Here is an 11,063-nt window from a genome sequence, read left to right as displayed (position 1 = left end):
CAATTTTTATATTCTTTGGAGAAAGTATTAACTAAGGGAGTTACCCTGAAATTTGAACTAAATATCTTGATTTTAACACTTGAAACTTGACATTAACTCTGAGAAAAGAATTGGTGCAAAAATAGCCTTTACCGCTACCGCTTAAGCCTTTTGCTGCGGTCACGGTGAAACAGCCAATAAACACTCGTTTATGATTTATAGAGTCTTTAAAAATGTCAAATTCTTAACAAAAATATAGAAATAGAAGCAACGAAGAAGCACAGTTGAATTATTATTTCGTGAATGAGCTGGAGCTCGTCGAATCTGGCCTGGTCGCGAGGGAGAGAAATACGAGAAACACTTCGGTCTACACTTTGTGAAAATATCCAAACTATCAGAAAATTAATGTGATCATCTTCTCTCGTTGATTCAAATAAATAGTAAGTTTTGTCGTAGCTTCCGTCATCGAAATTTCCCATGCCAAAATTTATTTATCTTGCCATGTAATATAGCTTGTAGACTACCATTTTAGCCTCTTTAGTTGTTTACAAGCAAAAGTGGTCCAAGTTACAAGTGCTCATTGACATAAGGTTATGGCATAATGTTTTTGGTATTTGCAGTGCAATTCAAACACCTATGGTACATACACGCGTTCCAGTGCACTAAAACTGTCGTACATTAAACAAAAATGTTCAAAGAGCTTTACCAAGCAATCCACAGCGTTAGGTTCTACAAAAATGCAGACCTCAAAGTGGTGTTTGAAGCATCCATTCCGTGCAATACACAATGACATTATTTTGACGTCACATTTGAAAACATAGTTCTTTGGTGACAAGTGAGAGTTCTTTGGTGACAAGTAAGGTTTCATATACAATGTTTCCAAGGCGACAAAATAATTTTGCTTTCAAAATCCCACATCACCAAAGCATGAGACTTGCTTCCCGCAAGAGTTGCACAAGAGTGCAATGCACCAACTGAAAAAAACACAGAAATAAAGAAATATACAACATATCCATCAGACATAACAAAAAGAGGGCTGTTCAATTGAAATGTAAAAAACCTCGTCAAAATGTGCGGAATAAATTTCAAATATATACTGTCTGAATCGTACCAAAATTGATATTGATATGCAGGCTCTCTTCAAAAGGTCACAATCTTATCATCCGTATGTGAACCTTTTCTATAGTTATTGTTTGATGGAGAGTTGACACATGATACGATTGAGGCAGTCATGCAGACACACTATCGAATAGCTAGCATGAATTCTGGTGATTGTCTATGTCGAACCTATTATGGACACTGTCTGCATCTGACACCGAGTGATACCAATCACAGAGAGGACGTGAAACATAAAAAGGATGAAACATTGAACGTTTTTTATCCGCTCGCTATGCCTGTTCATTCTAACCTTACCTAGATTTTGAGTCTTGCCCGTCCAATTCTTAAACTCTGATTTACATCTCAAAGTTTGATAACGTAGCGATAGGAGTCAGATACTTTTGACAAATGCATTATGGAAATGAAATGTTACAACTTCACGATTATAGTTTGTCATATTCTGGTTTTTCCGTAATAATGAAATGGAGTCAACTGAACTATTTCGGCTTACAGTAATCCTATAGCAAACTCCAGTGGAATCCAATTCAAACTAAGCGTAATTAGCTTACGATGGTTCTAATCATGTTACATACTCTAAAGACAGAAAGAATCGATCTCAGAGAGATTTCAGACAGCTTTCCCATCGGTCCCTGGCGTTTGTTTTGTTGTGCACATTACCAACCCTGTGACTGAGTCAAAATGAGAAACACATCCATGCGTTTATCTTCTTTTTGAGACGCTGATATTGTTTTCCTACCCTGGAGTGTCGTCTGGGATATTTATGTGGCTTTGAACTTCTGATACACAGGCAACTAATTAGCGGAAATGAAAACACTCGAAAGCAAGAAACACCCAAAAAGATGAAAAAATATTTAAAAAGGGGAAGCGATATGAAATTTTAGACCTTCCGAGTGTTTTTATAATGAGCGAGGAAGATTTCGTTCGCGAAGCTGCTCCGCTTTCTTAAAATAAAAATTGCAGCAAACAATGGCAGTCATTACGAACACGATGAACGGTTTGGTACTTCGAGCAGGCCTGAGGAGAAGGTTTTTTGCGCGCCGAATAGCAGGCAATGGGTTATGTGTTTCTTGTACATGCCAAATCCTCCTCTACAACCATTGGGCATTTTTAAAATCGTCGACATTAATCGGAAAACGTAAGTAATTGGCCTGATTTGATGTGGTCAAGCATACTGTCTGTTTTTACAACAGTCTGCATCCTTTCAAGGTCAAGTTTAATAACTTAGTGTACCTGAGGCAATTCACCTAGCTAGTGGAACACTATAGTATACCAAACGAGATCGAGTATAGTTTTTTTTGGCAGGATCCCTTCGGAGTCATCATCATAATAACACTTGTAGCCTAAACGCTTGCAGGTCTTTGGAAACTCACCCCCCCCCTCCCCAACAAGTTACCAACAACAGGGAAGGAATATCCAATGACATTTTATTCTTTATCTCGATGCTAGTTTCGGGACTCAACGAGGCTCTCCTTCACCGCGGTTTAATGCGGTGATCGCTGTACAAACCAACTTCGATGTGCACAGAATTCCAAGAGGGACTATATTGAAGGAGGGAACCAGGCAATGGAAGTGACAAGAAACTTAGAGCGTGAGAGGATTAAACCAACCACTTACCACGTCTTTTCGTTATTTATTGTGAAAGCTTACCGCAAGGGAATCCTTGCTCCGATATAATTGAAAGGAATTTGTTTTATCCTTGTAAAAGAGCAAGTACGGCATGACATATGTCTACATTGACTTCGACTAATTTCACGTGGAGTTTTGATTACTGTGTAAAGTATTATCTTCGTATTGTACTGTTGTAAGGGACGAATAATGAGAAAAGGAGGCACCAGTGTAATAAGACATTTTTCTAATCATACATCAAACCTAAACCAGTTGTTTTACCAATATTTCCTTCAATGTGTTTTTTTTTCATATTCAAATGATATATTTTTGCGCCAGATATTAATAGGCACCATGACGATGTAAGCTGTTGAACCGATTGTGACTTTTCCATGTTTTCTATTGTTGCACTAAGCCTAGTTCATTTTTATCAAAACAAGACCATTTTCCTGTTAGTCAGTTTCTTGGACGAGATCATATTTTTATTTTTGTGTTGCAATTAGGCCCGAGAATCCTATGTGTTGTCGTTTCGAGAAAAAGCAGTATTAAAATCCCACAACGACAATTATAGTTCGGATACAGATGAGTCTGCTGTTTTGCAATAACAGAAATGTCTGGTTGATCACTATATTTATTATGATTTCAGTAATCAAATACATTCACCGATTTATATGTCAGGACTGGGATTTGGTATATGATAAAATTAAGGCTAATTTTGCTTATAAACACGAATCTATAGAAGACTTTAAAATGAAAGTTTATTGGGTCAGAAGGAGAAGTTATGTTTTGAGGACAGAGTGAGAGACAATCAAAGGCAATTTTTGCTCTTTGGTTTACAGTAACCTTAGGTGATGTCCAAGAGGACGCATGAGAGATCCAAGTGATGACGAGACAAATATCCTTGGGCAGAAATGTTGAAAAGTTATAAAACATAGAAACCATGCTCATTGGCCGAGAAAGATGAGAGCTCTCGGTTACTGAACTGTATTGTTTTTAAATAGTGTGTGATGTGCTGTAATTTAACTTAGTGCAGTTATACTGTAATTGAGTGAATTTTCAAATGCGAAGACAGACAGCAATGTGTTTACTTCTTGAACGGCAAATTAACAGCGCAGGTGATGGCGGAACCATTTGATTGCCAACGTTTTTACTGTGCTTATCGAGGTACTTGACACTGTTTTGTTGATGAAGGCTTAAACTTGTTTATTTATTTATTCAATCCATCATCCTACAGAGCCGGATACCAACAGCCCACTACCAAATGCTCAAGGGAGTCTCGAACTCAGCATCCTCCGAGATTGAGTCAATTCATCTGGATTAACTTAATCTCATACTCATCCTCCTCTAATAGTGAGACCGATACTTTAACCACTGCCCCACTTTATCATCTACGAAAGTTAGTCCGTTAATCTGGATTAACCTGGTCTCGTACTCATCATCCTCTAATAGTGAGACTGGTACCCTAACCACTGCCCAGCGGTACTATCGTAATACACTTAAAGACTTTATAAAACAGCCTTTCATAAGAACCGAAAGATTTAAAGCATTACTTTAGAATGCTTGTCGAGTATATAAAGGAAAAGGGTAAAGAAAAGCCGCAAATTGCGACAGGTGCACATTTATAGTGAAGCACCACTCCAGCAGCGTCAGGCATGTTTTTATTATCCCTTGGCTTCCTCCTTCACAAGGCGGTGTAAATTTTCACAAGGACGTATTCCGTAGCCGCAAAGTCACATACGCAGTCTGTTAGATAACATTATCAAAGTACGCACGTGGCATAAAAAAAACTAGATATTTCATCAAGAAAACTGCAAAATGAGGTAAAGTATTCAGATTACAACAAAATTCGGTAAACTGTAAGCTCTCTCAAGAACTTATCTAGACTAAAAGATAGATTTCGTAAAGTCTGAAAAAGAGCGACGAGAAATGTAAATTTCTTCGACTGCAAAACTTTGACATTACGCTAATGCACGTAAGGTAACAACTGATTTTATCAGATAATGATGTATATCGAGAGAGCACGAAGCGAGATCGTCACTTTGCAAAAGTACAAAGTTAACAATAATGTTAGCTTAATTCTCCACTGTGATATAAACATACTAACAAAACATACCTTGAAATTTTCACATGTCGAGTACATTTTAGAAAAACAATTCTCTGACAATAATGGAATCCGGGGTTAAATGGTTGTCACTCATCTGCATCTATAATTTATGTCAGACATTTAAAATACCAAGCAAGCTTATGTTAAAAAAATTTCTGCATGAAGTTAAAAAGTCTCAAAATGTCATACTTGTACCGATGTAGCTTTCGTTTGAGCAAATAAGGTCAACTACAAAATATAAGTTTAGATACAGACAATTGTTGTATTTCGAACAACGATTGTTGTAATATCACGGTTCTGAAAGTTGAATACAACATCTGCTATCATCCCCTCATCAGTGTATACGTGCTTTTATGTAACAACCAGAAATTTGTGTGGATTTTTCACAATCTACAAAATAATTTGTGCATTGGTGTGACCCAATAGCCTTTGATTGCCCCTGGGTGATCATTGAATTAAGTTTTGAAATATGGTCAACATACATGTATAAAGTATGCCCATCTCATCCTAAACCCCTTAAAGAATGTCCACGCTAATTGGTTACCAGATTTATCTTTCTTCCAACTCTAAAACCGGAAGACTGTTAAACACTAGCTAATTGGCCACAACATGTATCGTTTCATTGATTCAGAAAAGAAAAATTTCAGAAAAGAAAGCAACAGAAACCACTTAATATCTGAAGGTTGAACAACCTTTTTGAATTCACGATCGATATTAAGCTTACTATGATCACCAAAGCGTAGAAGTTGAGTCTTTCTGATGAAAAATAATTTGATTTACAATATCCAGGTAATAATGTTATGCTCGCTCCAAGTTTTATTTCAAAGAATCTCAAAGAATCATGAAATCAATCGTTTGCGGCATTTATCAATTTTAAAGTTTTCCATTGTGCTCGCGGTCACCGTATGTTTTATGAGCTATTAAAATGTGGAAGAAATTTTCCGAGCGGAGGCACAGTGACTTTTGAGAATATATGGGTGTAAGTTGTTTTTATCAGAATTTATAGGGATTCATTTATTCTTCGGACTCAGCTTTTCCTGACAGGGTTGAGATAATGGACCAAATATCTTCTTTTCACGGAGTTTAGATTTGAAAGCATTAAAATTGTATATTTCCTAACACTTCGAATTCAATTCCAACCCTGATATTTTGCACTTGAAAGACATTACATTCTTTGCTGGTTGTTATGCGCACAAACCCGCCGTGCATAGCGGAAATAAAGGTCGATTTATTTTCGCGGATGTTATCAATACACATGCGCACGTTTAATACATATACGCCATATTTCTGCATATATTTCTAAAAAACTAGACTTTAGAGTTTGCGATTTTGTATTTAGTTGTCCAACGAATGGACTAAGTGTCAATAGCTCAGATCCTATATGGCTTGTGACTGTCATGTATTAATATCCATGGCTGTCATTCCTTTGGTAACAGATTTTCCATAACATACGACTTCACAATTGAAAGCATGTCATGTTTCGTACATAGTGGCGTCTGTGTTTTATTCTGCTCAGATAAACTGTCGTTCATTACGCGTGAGTGTACAAGCCTACAAAGCTCTAAGGGCTCAGCTGAGAGGAAAAACATGTTTTTCAGACCTAGTCATTAGGCACCTATTTTTCTCAAGCTAACACGTATTCTTAAAGTATTTTCCAAAGATCGAGTTGAAATTCCTGAATATTTTTCATAATTAATGTCACATGTACTTTAGAACATGCAATATTGTGATGACCGCTGTCATGAAATATTTTGACATTTTGACATTTTACCTGATAGCTTTTGCCGACTCATTTTAGTCAATTAAAGATGTATCGTATGTTATAAAAATATGCAGATTTGGAAACGATTTATGTTGTACACTTTCTAGGACGAGACGCATTCATTTGCACTACTTTGTTAGGCACTCTACGCTTGCCTAAAAACAGAGATGTAGACACTCTGAGACTTGACGTACTGACTTCAGTGAGAAGCCCAGTCTGTTTGACTGTGGTATTAACCATGTCTTTGTAGATAGTCGACCTTTCTAGATATTGTAACCATGTAGAAGTATTGTGATTCCACTATCCGGATCTTGGTGTACCACTTGCATGGTCCTAGGATGGTCCTACTTAAATTTGTACATCACAAATGTCCCATGGACCTGGTAATGTATTACCTTGAATTGAAATGATTATTGGACCAGTTTAATGTCATATTGCCTGTATATGCGTTATGACCGGACCCTTATATAAGCAACCGGGATAGCAACGACAACCACGAACAATACACTGACCGGACGATCACGACCAACTCCAACCGGCCACGCAACGTGACAATATATTGACAAGTTTATAAATCGTTGTCTTTGTAAAATTTGAATTCTGTACAACATTTGGGAATGGCCACAAAAAGCAAGCGGTTCCTATAGTATGTGCTGTTTTGCGAAAATCGTTTTGATCATACTAATTTACTCTACTATGGTAAATATATGAACTCGCGGATGAAGATTATTCCCGAAGAAACAACAACCGTTTTAACAACTGAAAACCGATCAACTAACCTGATCATACAATATGATACAATTACGAAGTCAATGAAAACGGAAAGTACAAAGGAAGAGAGGTTTTAAACTACTGTTAATGTACGTGACGGCGCTGCCTAAAATAGCCTTTGAAGTTTGCAATTGGTAATAACACCTATATTTGCATGCGATATGGGAAAATAGAAAAACATAAATCATTGTATTGAATTACATTACATTGGTAAAGGTCATTTCACATAAAGAATATGCTGTGTTTGGTGTACACCTTCTTCGTGGAACTCAAATACGGAACAGAATACGCTCTTTTTTTCACGCCTTTACAAGTATCGATTAGCTGTCTTGATCCTGTTCTCACATTGATTCCAGCAATCGAAATTTCGAAGAAAACGATGAGGATTCTGATTCATACTATACACTGACGTGGACTGCATTGAGGACAGACATAGCCGACATGAATCAAAGGGAAACAAATCGATGGCGAGTGTTTGTCACCTACCTGACGAGCTCCAGAGGGGATTGAGCTTCCCGCCCACAAGTTATTTTCTAACAATACCGACATATCGCGGTTATAACGAACTCTAGTTGTCTCTGCAAATCGGATCGAAATGCATATCGAATATCGCTAGTTTTGCAACTTGACGTTGTCTCGAAATTGACCCTTATCACGTACTTACTGTGAAAACTGCAATCTCGTGTCTCATTCTCAAATCGTCTTCAATAGCGATGCTTTTCGACCATAGCATTTGAATTTGCAACCTAAATCTTAGACCGAGGAGAAGAAAAAATTCCATCGTCGCAAAATAAGCTTATCCTTTTTCACCTAAAATTACATAAATATTCCTCAATGATTGCACCTCATTTCTAAACAGTGTATCAGCATAGGCTTTAACATCCGCATTGTAACATCGTGAAAGATCCCCCAATTTCCATGTAGCTCATATTATTGTTCGAAATAAGCGTTAAGAATAGTATGTGGACGAACATTTTCGGAATCACAGATGCTAATTTTGAAAAGTGGATGTGTTAGGGCAGCATCGTAATGTTAGCACGATTACAGGGCTTATTCGTCTTTCTAGTCTGCTTCACCCTGTCAGATTATGAAATCCCCTTAAAGGCGCAAGTTAAGACGATATCGAAAAACCAGGCAGGAAGAGAACAAGAAACCGAAGACTACACTGTATACTCTTTGTGGTGTGAAGAAGTGGGAGATGGGCAAAACTAGGCTTCCCACCTGATACTTCTAGTACCATGCTGCTGTGAAAGTGAGTGAAGCCATGGCACTCGCTGAGGAGCTGACAAATCACGCAAAGCTCCTTGATCTAGCCATAGAAGTTGCCGTCACATAATCGTACAGAAGGTCAAATTAGCTGTATTAACGATAAGAAACGGCTAGATAGGGTTCACTGTTCGGAAATGTAGTCTGATGCAAACAGCGTGAAAGGTCGAATTTTATTTCCTTTCAAAGCTTCAGAGACCCTCTGAACAATCTGTTATGCCCATGGTAGCTTCCTAATTATACTGAACTCAAGACTATACAAAATGATTGGAAGTAGATGTTCGTTACCGTCATAACACACACACACACACACACACACACACTCTCTCTCTCTCTCTCTCTCTCTCTCTCTCTCTCTCTCTCTCTCTCTCTCTCTCTCTCTCTCTCTCTCTCTCTCTCTCTCATATATCGATCCACTTTTTTTACAGATTAAATAAAATTTGCTTGAATATTCTCCTTGTCTAGACTACAACCATGGCAACACCGTTCAAATCAAAATCACAGCCAAGTATTGTGCGCTAATCTTTCAATGAGAAAATATCCATCGAAGATTTCTTATTCTGTCCTTCGAGTATTTCCATAGCAACGGTGCAAATGCATTGAGTATGGAAACTGTATAGAGTAACCACGCGTGACTCTTTTTTCATCGAGATGTAATTTTTCTCAGAAAGATAGAGGGTGAAGAGTTAGATGCTTTCGGCGATTAATTGTATGTTATCTGTGAATTCTGAAATTGTGCATTAGCAAAACGGAGCGGAGTTGACTGTGTTTCCCTTAGTTTATTTAGTATCCTGCTATTCCTTGTGGTGTAGTACTGATCTCCTACACGTTTACACAGAAATGTAAATAGTCACAATGACGTCCTTATAAAAAAGAAATCCAGCGAGTTTTGAAGTGTTATTGGATGTGTTTAGCATTTAGCACTACTATTGTTCTGTTCAATATTTGTTCTGACAACATTACTGTAGGTGAGCCACAATGGAAGGGGGTTCGTTTCATAGCAATGAGTGGGTGACGATACAAGATAATGACACCTGCTGCTGAACTGTCACTGGGAACGCACGTTTATTGACTACTGTTACATCACATACATGTGTATGCTCTGGGCACTGGAAGTGCACGCTCTCTCTCACAGCTAAAAAATACATGGCATGCGTCAGATGCGTGCTTATATAGGCTCTGTAGGGCAAAACAATTTTAGCGGGCTGCGTTGTGATTGGCTAGAATGGCCTGGTCCATCAAGGTTGTGTTAGTTTCCCACAGGAACGTGTGTAATACTAGAACACAACTGGTTTGAACTTGAAATGACTGAATAACAATGTAAACAACAATAAAACATTGCAATAAAATATAAATCAATAATGTAATTCACGACAATTACCTTTACGTGATGTTTCCAATAACAAAGAGAACTTTCACGAGTTCTCAAACTTTCTCCATTCCAATCTTAGTACAAAACACATGGCACCTTGAATACTAGACTGAGGCTAGGAACAGTGTTTTCTGAGAACACATTTTCGTGATTTTAATTGGGATAATTCTGGTGAAAAGATATTTTTAGTGAAAACAGTAGACATACATAGACATGGTTTGTAAACTGTCAAATAAACACCGTTTGGAATTAGTATTGGTTGAAAAGAGTCACGTTTCACGTTTGACATCGAGATGTGTTGGTTGCAAGAATAAATCGATGGAACCAATGACAGAAAATGTTTCGGGCTAATGTGCAGCATCTTGACAGCTGTTTTTCAATTGGTTGGCTCAAGCTTACCGTTATAATTAAATGATACAAATATTCTCCCTAATTTGCTGTGAAAAGTGACAATCGTCCAATTAGCTATCTCCAGAGCACGCTGCACATTAGCAGAATGTTTCTTTTATGTACAATTGCAAGATTTTCAGGCAGCAAACATGTTAGCGAACCAAGGTAATCATACCCCGTAGAAATATAAGAACGTTTGATATTTTAAAAAGGTTGCATTCTATCCCTAAGAAAACATGCAAACTTAACATTTAACTAGTTATTTGTTAACGCGACTGCATTCCTTGGGGTTGGAAAACATTGGAAATACCGCAGAACTTCATTAGAATTGATCTGTTTTTCTACATCCATCTTTCAGCAGCGATTGCCTCTGGGTTCACTAATGCCGCTGGTCTACAAACGATAGCGCTAATTGTGAAAATGTATATATAGAGAGAAAGTCGAATTGAAGGGGGTAGGATGTACTTAATATCTCGTATTGTTCACCGCCCTTCTTGGTTGTTGTTGGAAAATCAGCATGAAATCTTATGTATACGGGCTCTAAATTTGATATATACTATTCTGTTCACACTCTAATGAGATTTGTTTATGGTACGTTCCCGTGCAGCCTATTCGGCGCGTGTGTCGGTCTTTTGCTCAAGCACGGCGCTCCTGTGACAGGCAACAAACGGCAAATGCCCAACATGGTATCATTC

The sequence above is a fragment of the Ptychodera flava genome, chromosome 9 (genome assembly GCF_041260155.1).
Source record: "Ptychodera flava strain L36383 chromosome 9, AS_Pfla_20210202, whole genome shotgun sequence".
NCBI lineage: Eukaryota > Metazoa > Hemichordata > Enteropneusta > Ptychoderidae > Ptychodera > Ptychodera flava.
This window is presented reverse-complemented; position numbering follows the sequence as displayed.